Source organism: Triticum aestivum, chromosome 7A (assembly GCF_018294505.1).
Source record: "Triticum aestivum cultivar Chinese Spring chromosome 7A, IWGSC CS RefSeq v2.1, whole genome shotgun sequence".
Taxonomy (NCBI): domain Eukaryota; kingdom Viridiplantae; phylum Streptophyta; class Magnoliopsida; order Poales; family Poaceae; genus Triticum; species Triticum aestivum.
The window spans coordinates 705,670,487-705,687,734 of NC_057812.1; positions in this window are offsets into that span (position 1 = coordinate 705,670,487).

Sequence of the window (17,248 nt, forward strand, 5' to 3'; positions counted from 1 at the left end):
TAATATATATACCTGGCCGGACTCGGTTCGGTCACCGGAGCCGTCATCACGGTCTCCTTCTTGCACCGGCATTGGGTCACCGGAGCCGTTCTCATGTTCTTCTTCTTGCACCGGCATTAGGTCACCGTAGCCAGCTTGTTCACCCTCTCCTTCCAGACCATCGGTTTCGTTGAGAAACAACGAGATGGCATCACTTCCTTCTGCGATTATGTCCCTCAACAACGCTTCTTTTGTTACTTCGTCTAGGGCGGTGTCCATAGTTTCTACAAATATTTACAACATGGCAATTATTATTCAAACATGACAGATGATGGATATATTAGTGCCAAACGTAGAACTAGCTACCTAATCATAGTAAGCTATCGGGAGGGCGTATATATCGACAATGACGACACTACATCTCTGTCCCTCGACGACCCTCGTTCCTGATAAAAAAAAGAGGAAGAAGAAGAAAAATAAGAGGAGAAGAAAGAATAGAGGAGAAGATCTCCTCTATTCTTTCTTCTCCTCTTTTTTTTCTTCTTCCTCTTCTTTTTTTATCCTCTTCTTCCTCTCATGTTCGATAGGATCGCCGAGGGGTCGGGAGGTTGCCTAGTGTCAAGGGATTCAACAAAACCATGTCTTCATCATTAGGCGAAAGTAACATGTGCATGATGGTACGAAGCTCTTCAAAGTCGTTCTGGAACGGAGTCCCAGATAGGATAATTCGCATTTTGGTACAAAGTTCAGCAAGAGCCTTCCGACTAATAAGAATAAGAAGAAGAAGAAGAATAAGAAGAAGAATAAGAAGAAAAGAAGAAAAAAAGAGGAGAAGAAGAAAGGAATAGTGGAGAAAAGAGAAAATAGAATATATTCTATTTTCTCTTCTTCTCCACTATTCCTTTCTTCTTCTCCTCTTCTTTTTCTTCTTTTTTCTTCTTCTTATTTATTTCTCCTCTTCTTTTCGGTAGAGGAAACCCTAAATAGCTAGCAAGTATCGTGGGTGTGAGATACATGTGGCCTTCGGTGTCGGACACTACATCCACGTCCCACAAGTGACGTGGGCGTCGAAGCCCGCGCCACTTGTAGGATGTGGGTGTAGTGTCCGACACCGATGGTACATGTATCTCACACCGACAATACTTCCTATTTAGGGTTTCTCCTCTACCGCTCAGCGACCCTCTCGACGACCCTCGTTCCCGATAAAATAAAGAGGAAGAAGAAGAAGAAAAAAGAATAGAGGAGAAGACTTCCTCTTCTTCCTCTCCCCTTCTTCTCCCTCTTATTCCCCTTCTTCTTCGCCTCTCTCATGAATGTCCGACATTCTCGACCCCCCCCACGTGTCGAAGAAAAAAAAGAAGAAGAAATAGGAGAAAAAGAAAGGAATAGAGGAGAAGAAGAGAAAAATAGAATATATATTCTATTTTTCTCTTCTTCTCCTCTATTCCTTTCTTCTTCTCCTCTTCTTTTTCTTCTTTTTTCTTCTTCTTATTTATTTCTCCCCGTCTTCCTCTCCCCTCTCGGCGACCCTAGACCCCCTCTCGACCCTCGACCCCTAGGCGACCGTCGACCCCTCTCTTTTTTTCTTCCTCTTCTTTTTTATCCTCTTCTTCCTCTACCGCTCGGTGACCCTCGACGACCCTCGTTCCCGATAAAAGAAAGAGGAAGAAGAAGAAAAAAAAGAGGAGAAGAAAGAATAGAGGAGATCTTCTCCTCTATTCTTCTCCTCTTTTTTCTTTTCTTATTCCTCTTCTTTTTTTATCCTCTTCCTCCTCTCATGTTCGACGACCCTCGACCCCTCGGCGACCCTAGACCCCCTCTCGACCCCCTCTTCTTCTACCTCTTCTTCCCCTTCGTCCCCGCCTAAAATGACCTAAAATGAAAATAACCTAAAATTCACTAAAGTTATCGATGACCCTCTCGACACACCCACGAATAAGAAAATATATCATCTTCTTCATCTCCTCTTCTTTGCATATTCACATAGCCACATACACATACATAGCCACATACATATAGAACTTTTCTGAACATATATATATATATATATATATATATATATAGCCACATTCATATAGAACTTTTCTGAACATATATAGATGATTTTCTAAAAAAGTAACTTTTGCATATATGAACAGAGAGCAGCGGCGGCAATGGGTGGCATCGTCGGCGACGGGGATGGGAAAGGGGGGAGCTCACTGGGGGCGGGCGGCGATGGGGAGAGGAGGCCAGCGACGGGAAATGAGCTACGGCGGGCTCGGGGATGCCGGCGACGGGGACGGCGTGCGCGGGGCGATGGGAGACGGGGACGGTCGCGGGCTCGGGGCGGCACACGGCGACGGGGACGATCGAGGAGGCGGGGCTCGGGGCAGGGCGGACGGCAGCGAGCTCGGGGCGGGGTGGCACACGACGACGGGGACGGCCGCGGGCTCGGGGCGGCACACGGCGGCGACGGGGACGATCGAGGAGGCGGGGCTCGAGGCAGGGCGGACGACGGCGACGAGGAGGACGATCGAGGAGGCGGGGCTCGGGGCGCGGCGACGGCGACGGCGACGACGATGGGGCAGGGCGCAGCGACGGCGATGAGGAGGACGAGTAGCCTGGCGGCGTCGGCGATGGGGAATGGAGCAGTTGGCGAAAATTTCGAATATATAGCCAGAGCAATGGTCCCGGTTTGTGGCACAAACCGTGACCAATGCACCCCTTTGGTCCCGGTTGGTGCCACCAACCGGGACCAAAGGCCAATTTTCAGCAGCCCAAAGGGCGGGAAGCGGCGGCCTTTGGTCCCGGTTGGTGGCACCAACCGGGACTAAAGGGGGCATTGGTCACGGTTCGTGCCACGAACCGTGACCAATGCCCCCTTTAGTCCCGGTTGGTGCCACCAACCGGGACCAATGCCCTTGTGCTGCCAGCGCCCAAAAGTTTAGTCCCACATCGCTAGCTGAAGGGCGCCGGCACTGGTTTATAAGCCCTACTGTGCCTCCCCATTCAAGCTCCTCTCTAATGCAGGCTTTCGGGTCTAAACTTGCTACTGCCTATGGGCCTATTGGGCCTCTGCGGGCCTGAATCCTGGCCCATGTAGGGTTTCTAGTCGTATTCAGGCCATGGAGGCCCAGTAGGAGGCATTTTTTTTGGTTTTTTCTTTTTTATTTCTACATTTTTTTGGTTTTTTATTTTTTATTTCTACTTAAAACTAAATACTTATAGTATTTTAGTGATTTCTTTTTGCTTTTAGGTCACAAAAATTATAAACTTTCTGTTAGTGCCATTAGTTTTAAATTTTGAATAGTTTAAATTTGAATTTTTAAAAATTTGTGTGAATCACTAGTTTATGAATAACTTTACTATAAAAATAGAATTTTTTTTCTATTTATTTTTTATTTATACTTACAACTAAATACTTATAGTTTTTTAGCGATTTCTTTTTGCTTTTAGGTCACAAAAATTGTAAACTTTCTGTTAGTGCCATTAGTTTTAAAATTTTGAATAGTTTAAATTGGAATTTTATAAAATTTATGTGAATCACTAGTTTATGAATAACTTTACTATAAAAATAGAATTTTTTTTCTTCTTTGCTATTTATTTTTTATTTATACTTACAATTAAATACTTATAGTTTGATTTTAGGTCACAAAAATTATATTCTTTTTGCTATTGAAGAATATTATAGTTTTATTTTAGTTGATCATAACATAATATTTTAATTGATTGTTTTTATTTTCATAAAAGTTTTGTAGTTCATTCTGTTTGCTATTAATTCATTCTTTGAGCTAAATGACTCTGAAATTGGAAAGCATTTCAAAATGAACTCTGAAAAGGTTGAAAGTTGGCATGGTATCATCATTTCACCCACATAGCATGTTCCAAAAAGTAGAGAGGGTTACGACAAAAACTTGATGTACTTCGTGTACAAAATGGACAATCACTTTCGAAGTATCAAAGTTTCGAACCATAAGACATGAAAGCATTTCAAATGAACTCTGAAAAAGTTGAAAGTTGGGATGGTATCATAATTTCACCCACATAGCATTTGCTTATTGCGGGAGAAAGTCTTCACTTTTTCTCCGCTTGTGTCATTTGCTTATTGCGCCGTAACCATGGATAATGTTCATTGTTTATCAGGATGCTTGGGTCAGCCTTGACATTGAAGGGAGGAATTTCATGGAACTTTTCATAATCTTCAGACATGTCTGTCTTGCCGTCCACTCCCAGGATGTCCCTTTTTCCTGAAAGAACTATGTGGCGCTTTGGCTCATCGTATGATGTATTCGCTTCTTTATCTTTTCTTTTTCTCGGTTTGGTAGACATGTCCTTCACATAGATAACCTGTGCCACATCATTGGCTAGGACGAACGGTTCGTCAGTGTAACCAAGATTTTTCAGATCCACTGTTGTCATTCCGTACTGTGGGTCTACCTGTACCCCGCCGCCTAACAGATTGACCCATTTGCACTTAAACAAAGGGACCTTAAAATCAGGTCCGTAGTCAAGTTCCCATATGTCCACTATGTAACCATAATATGTGTCCTTTCCGCTCTCGGTTGCTACATCAAAGCGGACGCCGCTGTTTTGGTTGGTGCTCTTTTGATCTTGGGCGATCGTGTAAAATGTATTCCCATTTATCTCGTATCCTTTGTAAGTCAATACAGTCAAAGATGGTCCCCTGGACAACAAGTACAACTCATCACAAACAGTGTTGTCACCTCTGAGACGTGTTTCCAACCAACTGCTGAAAGTTGTGATGTGTTCACATGTAATCCAGTCGTCGCACTGCTCCGGGTGTTTGGAGCGCAGACTGTTCTTGTGTTCATCGACATACGGGGTCACCAAGGTAGAGTTTTGTAGAACTGTGTAGTGTGCTTGAGACCAAGAATATCCGTCACTGCATATTATTGAGTCTCTTCCAAGAGTGCCTTTTCCAGTCAGTGTCCCCTCATACCGCGATTTAGGGAGACCTATCTTGTTAAGGCCAGGAATGAAGTCAACACAAAACCCGATAACATCCTCTGTTTGATGGCCCATGGAGATGCTTCCTTCTGGCCTAGCGCGGTTACGGACATATTTCTTTAGGACTCCCATGAACCTCTCAAAGGGGAACATATTGTGTAGAAATACGGGCCCCAGGATGACAATCTCGTCGACTAGATGAACTAGGACGTGCGTCATGATATTGAAGAAGGATGGTGGGAACACCAGCTCGAAACTGACAAGACATTGCGCCATATCACTCCTTAGCCTTGGTACGATTTCTGGATCGATCACCTTCTGAGAGATTGCATTGAGGAATGCACATAGCTTCACAATGGCTAATCGGACGTTTTTCGGTAGAAGCCCCCTCAATGCAACCGGAAGCAGTTGCGTCATAATCACGTGGCAGTCATGAGACTTTAGGTTCTGAAACTTTTTCTCTGGCATATTTATTATTCCCCTTATTCGACGAGAAGCCAGTCGTGACCTTCATACTGAGCAAGCATTCAAAGAAGATTTCTTTCTCTTCTTTCGTAAGAGCGTAGCTGGCAGGACCTTTATACTGCTTCGGAGGCATGCCGTCTTTTTCGTGCAAACGTTGTAGGTCCTCTCGTGCCTCAGGTGTATCTTTTGTCTTCCCATACACGCCCAAGAAGCCTAGCAGGTTCACGCAAAGGTTCTTCGTCACGTGCATCACGTCGATTGAGGAGCGGACCTCGAGGTCTTTCCAGTAGGGTAGGTCCTAAAATATAGATTTCTTCTTCCACATGGGTGCGTGTCCCTCAACGTCATTCGGAACAGCTAGTCCACCGGGACCCTTGCCAAAGATTACGTAGTGTAAATCATTGACCATAGCAAGCACGTGATCACCGGTGCGCATGGCGGGCTTCTTCCGGTGATCTGCCTCGCCTTTGAAATGCTTGCCTTTCTTTCGACATTGATGGTTGGTCGGAAGAAATCGACGATGGCCCAGGTACATATTCTTCCTGCATTTGTCCAGGTATATACTTTCAGTGTCATTTAAACAGTGCGTGCATGCGTGGTATCCTTTGTTTGTCTGTCCTGAAATGTTACTGAGAGCGGGCCAATCGTTGATGGTCACGAACAGCAACGCCTTAAGGTTAAATTCCTCCTGTCTGTGCTCATCCCACGTACGTACACCATTTCCATTCCACAGCTGTAAAAGTTCTTCAACTAATGGCCTTAGGTACACATCAATTTCGTTGCCGGGTTGCTTAGGGCCTTGGATGAGAACTGGCATCATAATGAACTTCCGCTTCATGCACATCCAAGGAGGAAAGTTATACATACATAGAGTCACGGGCCAGGTGCTGTGATTGCTGCTCTGCTCCCCGAAAGGATTAATCCCATCCGCGCTTAAAGCAAACCATACATTCCTTGGATCCTTTGCAAACTCATCCCAGTACTTTCTCTCGATTTTTCTCCACTGCGACCCGTCAGCGGGTGCTCTCAACTTCCCATCTTTCTTTCGGTTCTCACTGTGCCATTGCATCAACTTGGCATGCTCTTCGTTTCTGAACAGACGTTTCAACCGTGGTATTATAGGAGCATACCACATCACCTTCGCAGGAACCCTCTTCCCGAGGGGCTCGCCATCAACATCACCAGGGTCATCTCGTCTGATCTTATACCGCAACGCACCGCATACCGGACATGCGTTCAGATCCTTGTATGCACCGCGGTAGAGGATGCAGTCATTAGGGCATGCATGTATCTTCTCCACCTCCAATCCTAGAGGGCATACGACCTTCTTTGCTGCGTATATACTGTCGGGCAATTCGTTATCCTTTGGAAGCTTCTTCTTCAATATTTTCAGTAGCTTCTCAAATCCTTTGTCAGCCACAGCATTCTCTGCCTTCCACTGCAGCAATTCCAGTACGGTACCGAGCTTTGTGTTGCCATCTTCGCAATTGGGGTATAACCCTTTTTTGTGATCCTCTAACATGAGATCGAACTTCAGCTTCTCCTTTTGACTAATGCATTGCGTCCTTGCATCGACAATGACCCGGCGGAGATCATCATCATCGGGCACATCGTCTGGTTCCTCTTGATCTTCAGCAGCTTCACCCGTGGCAGCATCATTGGGCACATCATCTGGTTCCTCTTGATCTTCACCAGCTCCCCCCGTTGCAGCATCACCGTATTCAGGGGGCACATAGTTGTCATCGTACTCTTCTTCTTCGCCGTCTTCCATCATAACCCCTATTTCTCCGTGCCTCGTCCAAACATTATAGTGTGACATGAAACCCTTGTAAAGCAGGTGGGAGTGAAGGATTTTCCGGTTAGAGTAAGACCTCGTATTCCCACATTCAGTGCATGGACAACACATAAAACCATTCTGCTTGTTTGCCTCAGCCGCATCGAGAAACTCATGCACGCCCTTAATGTATTCGCGGGTGTGTCTGTCACCGTACATCCATTGCCGGTTTATCTGCGTGCATTATATATAATTAAGTGTCCAAATTAATAGAAATTCATCATCACATTAAAACCAAAGTGCATACATAGTTCTCATCTAACAACATATAGCTCTCTAGAGCATCTAATTAATTAAACCATACATTGAAACTATGTAAAACATTTCAATGCGAAAACAAATGTGATCATAATCGCAACCAAGGTAACAATTGATCCAACGGAATAATGATACCAAGCCTCGGTATGAATGGCATATTTTCTAATCTTTCTAATCTTCAAGCGCATTGCATCCATCTTGATCTTGTGATCATCGACGACATCCGCAACATGCAACTCCAATATCATCTTCTCCTCCTCAATTTTTTTTATTTTTCCTTCAACAAATTGTTTTCTTCTTCAACTAAATTTAACCTCTCGACAATAGGGTCGGTTGGCATTTTCGATTCACATACATCCTAGATAAATAAAATCTATGTCACGTTGGTCGGCATAATTTTGATAAACAATAAATGAAGCAATAGTTATAAAGATAATATACATAACAAAGTCTTTTTGGAAAGTCTTTTTGTAGATTGCACTTGTCGGCTATTATCTGTCTTTTTCCTTTCTAAGAAACGTTTTGAACTGCAACCTCAAACTAGAGCCATTAACCATATTATTTGCATCGATGAGCCGATTCGCGAGAGCCTACCTTTTAATTGGGAAACTTTTACCAAACAACCAGATATACTGGATAATGTTGTTCTTAGTTATATCCAGCCAAAGGACAGTCATATTAAAACATGCAAAGTGCAAAATAACCATGAGAATGAACACAAATGACCAGAGCTTTGGGTGATGTGGGTATATATTATCAGGAAGGAACACGCGTGTGTAGTTCAGGCGTGATGATGGACCAGTCGAACATGTCCATTTCACTATGCCTCTTCGATTCACGAGATTGCAAAAGCACAAGAATAAGAAAACATAAGAATGAGATAGGATTGCATGTGCAAAACAGAGGATGGTGAAAACACATGAATTTGCCGAATTCTGTGTTTGATTTGCAAGAATAGGAAAACATGGGAATCCTAAAAGGCATAGTCAAATTAAGGTTAAAACATTTGAAAATTTCAGATTAAGTTAATACACTATGTTAGTTATGGCATTTGCCTTGGTCTTTGTGCATATTATGCTTGTAAAAGAGAGGTTAGGGTGGATCGTAAAATTTCTTTGTTTGTCTTAGAACCAAAGAAAAATCTTTGCATTTTCCCTATGGTACATTCTTTTGAATTATAAGCAATGTAACCATTGAAAAAACTTTCTATTCATGCATTCTTCCTTCACTTATCCTACGTATTAAAGAGGGCCCTAATTTGTGCAAATGGATGATAACTCATTCATTGTACCCTTCGCTTAAAATGGTTACTAGGAAACTTCAACGTAACACATTAAACCCATCACTTTCACCCTTTTTGCAAACAAGGGTAAATACTCATGGCTAGGCCTTTAGCTTAAAATGTCCATCCAATTATCATGGTTGTATTTTTTTATCCCAAGGACTCTTGCTAGTGCAACCCATGTGACATGAATCAGCGCAAGACAAGCTAGTCCACTTTTTTGCAGACAAAGATGGACGGCCATGTTTTAGAATTGGTTGTGATTTTTGGGGAATTTTTTTACTGCAAGTGTGGTACGATCGCAGAATATTTTTTTAGGGTAACATAGTAATGGTAAGGCACAATTCCATGTATCTTCACATGATGAAATACATCCCCCAACTTTCTCAAGCCACACTTCATCCGTGCACAATCAAGTTTCAAAAGACAAAAAGAAAACACAGCTCAATTAACACAAATTACAACAAAAAATTGGCATGGCAAAATAATATGTACGGTAAGCGTGTTAAAGTAGTGTTACAAAGCAACGGATACATTTGATGCATTAGAACTCGGCTCAATTTCGTAAAGGTTACCAGGTATTCAATTAATCAGGAAATCCAAGCCAATTACTACCCCTGTTCAAGAATTCATCCGATTAACCAGTTAACTTGCCGATTAATCCCTACTCCTAGGGTCACCGAGTAGCCGATAAACCGATAAATCATCCGATTAATTGATTAAATGGCCGATTAACTTGCCGATTAGCCTATTAATCCCCTACTCGCCAACCAACCGAGCAGCTACCAGTTAACGATTTCCTCAACAATGATTACTACTAGTACCTCTTTTTGGGTGTTCCTAGCTAGAGAACAAGCGAAGCAGGCCATGCAAAATAGTCACCGCATCTCGTCTCCCTTGGCGGCTCGAGGAGCAACCCTAAGCCGCTGCCACCACCTCCCGTCAGCCCTTCCTTTTCTCGCCGCCACCGGTCCTCCGGTCCTCTACCGCTCCCTCTAGACCACCGTGTTGGGCACATGCAGCTCTCTCAGTGGCAACTACTTGTTAGGATTGGGGTTGGTCGCTTCCTTTATGGCTTGTGGTCACGTCCGATCAAATAAGCGAACGGTTTTGTCAGTGTTGGATTTGGAAGGATTTCTCCTTCAGATCTGGCCTTGGCGACACGGTAGGCTACTCGATCCGCAGATTGCGGTGGACATCGAAGTCTTCGTTGGGGTCATCTCTTCACATCCAGTGGCTACTACCGGCGACACGTATGTGGGAGGGAGCCAAAGGCTCCACTTTTGGTTTTGACGGCTCTCGCTCTAGCTAGTTTTCCTTTGATTGTGAGATGCAATTTATGGGCGGCGGCTTGATGTAGAGGGTATGGTTCTGTTGCGGGGGCGGTGGGAGTTCTAGCCTAGCGCATGTAGTTGTTGGGATCACGGAAAAGTGGTAGTGACAACACATGATTGAATTCGATTTGGCGCTTCTCGAGTGCCTGGTCTCGAGCTCCAGGGTGAAAACCCAAGGTATGACCTGAGTTTGTTAGACCTAGAAATGGCGATGTTTTTGTGTCATTACCTTGTTGAAGGCATTAATTGCTTGGATATGCTCAGACTTGTTCTTCAGAGCGAAAACTAGAACCAGGCCTTTAGTTGTTGGATCCGGTGTGGTGATGCTTGAGCATCATTCCATTCATGAAGGGATTGTCATTCAAAAACTTTTCCCGTTGTCCTTGTGGTGTCAACAGATAATTGGTACAAATATGGTTGTTGCTGTAGTTTATTGATCGCTATGGAATTTGTCTTTCCTTTTCTTTGCTAAGGCATATAGTTTTTGTCTTATATGACTGTGCTCTTTGCCGGCATGTTTATTTGTGTGTGTGCATTGATTTTGACTGTGTGAACTCTATTAATGCAGAGGACGGGTGTGTGCTCATTGTGTTTGTATCCACTTGATGCTTCATTTTAAGTCAATAAAATCCAACTTGGTCGAAAAAAAGAAATACAACAGAGTATACAGTGCAATGAAGGAAACACTATTAGAGAAGATGATAATGACAGAAAGTTGATAAGTTTACTCTGCGGGTATATGCTTTCTCAGCTCATTGGTCAATTTTTCATATTCATCGAGATTCGAAATAACCAACAGTGTGGTTTTCACTTCTGATGGATGAGCATGAGAGCGAGCCCGGGAGTGAGCCGTGGAAACTGATAATTCTACTAGTGCCAGTATGTGACAATGCATCGACCGCCAGCCTCGACATCAAGATTGGTGTGGTGAGTCCGGGTACTGAAATGTTTTGCTGAAGGTATGCATACAAACAAAAGGCATGCAGTTTAGTTTGGTGGTGAAACTTTGAATTGCTGATAACTTCTGAACCAAAATTTGATTTTAAAACTTTTATAGATTTGAATTCACGTCAATATGACCTTTAAAACAAGAATAATGTTGGATGCATTTTGAATAGTTTGAATTTATTATTTAATTCATATTTCAATTCCACTTATGTGACAAACTAGTTTCACTTGTTAAAAAAAACTAATTTCACTCATTTTAAATAACTGATTTCACTAAATTCAAAAAATATATTCATTTCACCCGATTTCACTTATTTCATACTCATTATATTCCAGCATATAAAAAATATTTACGATGTTCACTACTTCAGAAAAGTGATTTTGATTGTTTCAAAAGACTCAACTTAATTATTTCACTCATATAGTTTTTTTCACTCGATTCAAAAAATGATTTCTCTCATTTCAAAAAACTAATTTCACTCATTAAGAGAACAAATTTCACTATTTAAAAGAAACTAATTGCATTCATTTCCAAAACTGATTTCACTCATTTAAAAGAAGTGGATTTCACCCATTTCGAAAAAGCATATTTGCAATTTTTTATGTAACTCCTTTGATTTCACTCCTTCATTCTTTTATGAAATATGAAAAATTAAAATAAATGACATAAGCCTAGTATCAAAATGTGAAAATGTTATTCACTCACTTGAAAAAGTGATTTTGCTCATTTCAAAAAGTGATTTCACGCATTTCAGAAAACCTTAGTTCACTCAATTCTGGAACACCATTTTCAGTTAGTTCGGAAAATTAGTTTTCTCTGATTTTGAAGCAACTTCACATATTTTGATTGATTTAAAAAATATTTTTCAGTTATATTTCACAAATATCAGATTCACACACTTAAGTAACCTGCTTCGCAAATAAACATTTTTACAAAAAAAGGTGAGTGAAATAAGTGGATCGAAATTTAAATGTGTTTGAAATGTAGCATCAAAGGTTTCAAATATATAAAAAATCAAAAATGAAATTACATTTTAAAATATATGAACGGTTGAAACTTTTTTTATGGGAAATGAATGATTACTGACAAACAGAAAATAAAAAAATGGGTTCGTAGAGAGGGCAAGCAGAGAGAGTGAATATGCCATATCTGTACTTGAGTTCGAAAAAAAAGAGAGATGGAGACCATGCATATGCATCGTTTCATAAGAAAAATACCAACGTGCAAAATTAGGAAAGGAATCAAATATAACAGAGGGATACTTAACGAGGTGTCGTCCACTCATTGGCTTGTGGGTGCCGCTAGAAATGTTTTTTTTGAGCATCAGTACAGACACAAGCGCTCATATACACGCGCATACGTTCACCCCTATGAACGCACACACGCACACCCTACCCCTATGAGCACCTCCGAGAAACTGAGCCGGCATATCATCTTGAGATTTACGAAGTCACCGTAGGCACCTCGTCGTCGACGGGAACGTCTCCTCCCACTGAAAGCGTATCGCCGGAAATCCTGAAATAAATCCGGAAATAATGCGAGCATCAGGATTTGAACCCTGATGGATTGAGGATACCACTGTCCACCTAACCAAGTCAACCACAGGTTGATTCGCGCCGCTAGAAATGTTTGCAGTGAGGCGTAACTGAATGATGTGCCGAAATGGGGGAGTGAGACGGACACGGGCCCACGAATCAGGCCCGTGTACATTGGAAATGATGAGTACTATGGGATTATAAGTTGTAAGTCTTTTTGTAAATTACTCTTGTCCACTATTATCTGCCTTTTTCCTTTCCTATAAACTTTTTGAATTGCTACCTCAAACTAGAGCCATGAACCACAACATTTGCATGGATGAGCCAATTCGCAAGAGCCAACCTTTTAATTGGGAACCTTTTACCAAACAACCACATTGATTGGATAATGTTGTTATTAGTTATATCCAGCCAAATGATAGTTAGATAAAAACATGCACAGTGTGAAATAATCGTGAAAGTGCATACAAATGACCAGAGCTTGGGTGACGCAGGCACCGGCGGAGCTATGTTGGGGCCGGGGGGGCATCCCCCCCCCCCCCCCCCCCCCCGCTTTGGTCAAAAGTCTGAAGGAAAATTTATTTTAAGGGCTTAGATGAAGGAAAAACTAGCCTTTTGCCCCCCAGATCTTTGTCATTTATGTCCCCCCTAATGGTTTCTGTCTAGCTTCGCCACTGGATCCAGGTACATGCCAGCAGAAAGGAAAGCCCGTGTGTAGGTCAGGCGTGACGATGGACCAGTCCAACGTGTCCATTTCACTAGGCCTCTTCGATTCACGAGAATTCAAAAACACAAAAAATAAGAAAACATAGGAACACATGAATTTGCATAATTGTGTGTTTGATTTGCAAATAGAAAAAAATACCGGAATCCAAAAAGGCATAGCCTAATTAAGGTTAAAACATATGCAAATTTCATATTAAGTTAATACACTATGTTAGTTACGGCATTTGCCTTGGTCTTTTGCATATTACGAATGTAAAAGAGAGGTTAGAGTGGATCATAAAATTCCTTTGTTTTTCGTAAAACCAAAGAAAAATCTCTATGTTTTCCCTACAGTACATTCTTTTGAATCAAATATATAAACAGTGTAACCATTGTAAAATGTGAAAATGTTATCCACTCAATACAGGAACACCGATTTCAGTTAGTTCATAAAATTAATTTTCTCTAATTTTGAACCAACTTCACACACTTAAGTTACCAGCTTCGCAAATAAACAGTTTTACAAAAAAGGTGAGTGAAATAAGTGGATTGAACGTCAAAATTTAAATGTGTTTGAAATGTATCATCAAAGATTTCAAATATATAAAAAAATCAAAAATGAAATTACATTCTAAAAGATATGAAGTATTGAAACTGACAAAGAGAAAATAAAAATATGGGTGTTTGGATAGATGGAATATAAAAAATGCAGTTTTTATAAATTAGAAAAACCGTCCAACCGAATAAAATCTTGTTTGGCTGTTCTAACTAATCCATGGATATAGAAAACGTGGTTCACGGAAACCCTGAATTTTGAGGTTATGAAAAAACAAGAATTAGTGGTTTTTCCAAAAACACGTTTTGCAAATCCTGGATCCTAACTGATTGCCGCACGCCGTGCTCTTTTCTCAGGCTGCTTGTAATGGGTAGTATCATAAGTTAGTATCATACATATGATACTAGTGTGTGATACTATCTCCCTAATGCATAGTATCATGTACTAGTATCATAGATGACTTTATTTATTGCCATGCATGACACATAGTAGCATTGCATTTATTATGATACGGTATCATGATATGATACTCAACCATCTCTTTCTTCATTTAATGCTATGCCACATTATCAAAATTGCCTACTTAGTATGCATGATACTACCTATGATACTCCCATTACGACCAACCTCATGGTCCGCTCTTCCTAAAATCATGGGAGCGATCAATATCCAAACAAGAAACTCGGCAGGCCAGCTTTAACTTTTCTAACTCCAAACACAATTGCTCATATACTGATTATTCATAAGAAAACTGCTAAAACTAATTTTACTAAAAATCGGCTAAAAGCTAGTTTTCTATAAACTCAGCACTAATTACCACTATCCAAACAACCAGGGTGGGCAAGCAGAGAGAGTGAATGTGTCATATTCTGTACTTGAGTTGGAAAGAAAGAGAGAGATGGGGACCATGCATGCATCCTTTCATAAGAAAAAATACCAACGTGCAAAATTAGGAAAGGAATCAAATACCACGTGCAAAAATACCAACATGCATCCTTTCATAAGGATTCTTCACGAGGTGTCATCCACCCATTGGCTCATGGGTGCCGCTAGAAATGTTGGCGGTGTGCAGTGACTGAATTGCTACGTCAGTGGGCCGAAATGGGCGCACGAATCAGGCCCAGTTCCTCTCGGAGAAGAAAAATGATGATGCGCCACGTTGGTTCGCTACGTCGGTAAGTCCAAAACGAATCCGATGGGTGCACCAACACGACTACGTCGGTATATCTTCCAACCTCTCGTCGTCTCTTCTCTCCGACCAAACCCTATGGAGCCGCCGCGCCGCACCAAGCGCCCCGCCGGAGACGGCGAGGACGACGACGCCAAGGCCGCCTCCAAAGCACCACGCTACGACGGCGCCGCGGCCTAGGACTTCCTCGACGATGACGATCTTGATGGCGTGTCCTCGCACGGCACCCGCGGCGACATCGGGTTCCTGGACGAGAGGGACAGCTTCGTGGAGCGCGCGGCGCGGGGCGGCACCAAGAACAAGGAGGAGCCCTGGCTGGGCGCCACCGACGTCGACGGCGAGTCCCCCGGCCCCGCCGCCACGAAGCGCGCTAGGAAGGCCATGCAGAGGCAGGAGGAGGACGAGCGGATCCTGGAGGGCGTCGTCGGCTCCCGCGCCGTCTTCGACATCAAGAAGCGGATCGCGGGCCTCCTCCAGCCCGGCGAGACGGTCCCGCATGCGCTGCGGAGACTCAAGGGAGACAAACGTGGAGGGGGGAAGGGGATGGACGAGGACGAGGCGGCGCGGTGCACGTTCGACGAGCTGATGGACGCCTCCGCGGAGCTCGTGCGGCGCGGCGACCTCGACGCGTACACGGACGACCGCGAGGCCTTCGAGCGCGGCGCCTGGGACTACGAGCACGCGCGTCGCCGTCGCCGCCTGGCGCGTGAGGCTCCAGAAGACGACGAAGCTGACCAACAGACCGCCGCCGCGACCCGTGACTACTACGTGGACATGTTCGGAGACGACGCAGTCGGCGCCGGCTCGAAGACCGCAGCGGAATCGTCCAGTGGACACGCAGCTAATCCTGAACCGCCTGCAGCGCAGCCTGATGCTTCGGGTGCGACGACGGAGGAGGAAGCCGGCGGCGTGGTGGGCTGGGACTACGTGTACGACCCGTCGTCGGCCTACTACTACAGCGGCAGCACGGGGCACTACTACGACGCCGCGTCCGGGTGCTATTGGTCCGCGTCCGCGGGCACATGGTTCTCCTAGGACGTCGACGGCGAGGCGAGCACTACTCCGGTACTCCGGCAGGAACGTCGGAATGTAGGGGCGAAGCGCTGCAAATGTTTGGCTGATCGTGTAGCGATTTTGACGTCTACTGAGTTGATGTGATTGTGTATCAAGAGGACTTTAGCTGCCGATTAAATCGTCGCTTATTTTGTTTCTCAAAGGAAACATAATTTTGCATGTTATTGCTAAGCATGTTTCATTTTATTCCAATCTTGTTCAAGAAACGTTTCACAATTCATAAAGTTCAAGTGCATTTATCTTTACATATGTTTCATTTTATTTGGTCTTGTTTCAGTAACGTCCCAATTGCATTTGAACAAACTTTTCATAAAAAATTAAATACGTTCATTTTCAGGCATTTTCATTTTTTTAGTCTTGTTTCAATGAATTTCAGAGACAATCAAGAGATTTTAACACAATTTTCATGATATAAATATCAGTCATGATTTAATGTATTTTAGAAACATTTGAAATGCCCAGTTGACAAAGTTTCAAATGCATTTATTTCCGGCAATCTTTTGTTTTATTTCAGTATTGATTCAACAAAGGGAGTGTCTAATTTTCAGTCATCCGCTTTTCAATTTGGTTTACGTCGTTTTTCTTGTCCACATAGTTCTTGACACGTGTCTAGTAATTTCAGTCAGCACCAAAAAAGATTGTGTTCTTTTCGGTTTCAGGTCGTTTTCTCCCTCCCGCTCTTCAACCTTCAAACACATTTATTTTTCTTTTCTTTTCTTGCGGATGTACCTTCAAACACATGTTGGCCCTAGCTTGTCCCTAATGGCTCACTTGCAAACCCGTTATCGATTTCATAACTTGACATTTTGTGTTTGGACATGGACTAAATGGGAGTGACACACTAGTAGAAAACAGGGCTTTGGTCACAGCTCAATATACACATTAGTCCCGGTTGCATTATGAACCGGGAATAATGTGAGCATTAGTCCCAGTTTGAGCGGCTAAAGGCATTAGTCCCGGTTCAAATGGGACCTTTAGTCCTGGTTTGAGACATGAACCGGGACTAAAGGGTACCCGGTTTGAGACATGAACCGGGACTAAAGGGTGCGATGCCTTCAGTCCCGGTTCATGTCTCAAACCGGGACTAAAGGGTGCGATGCCTTCAGACCCGGTTCATGTCTCAAACCGGGACTAAAGGGGT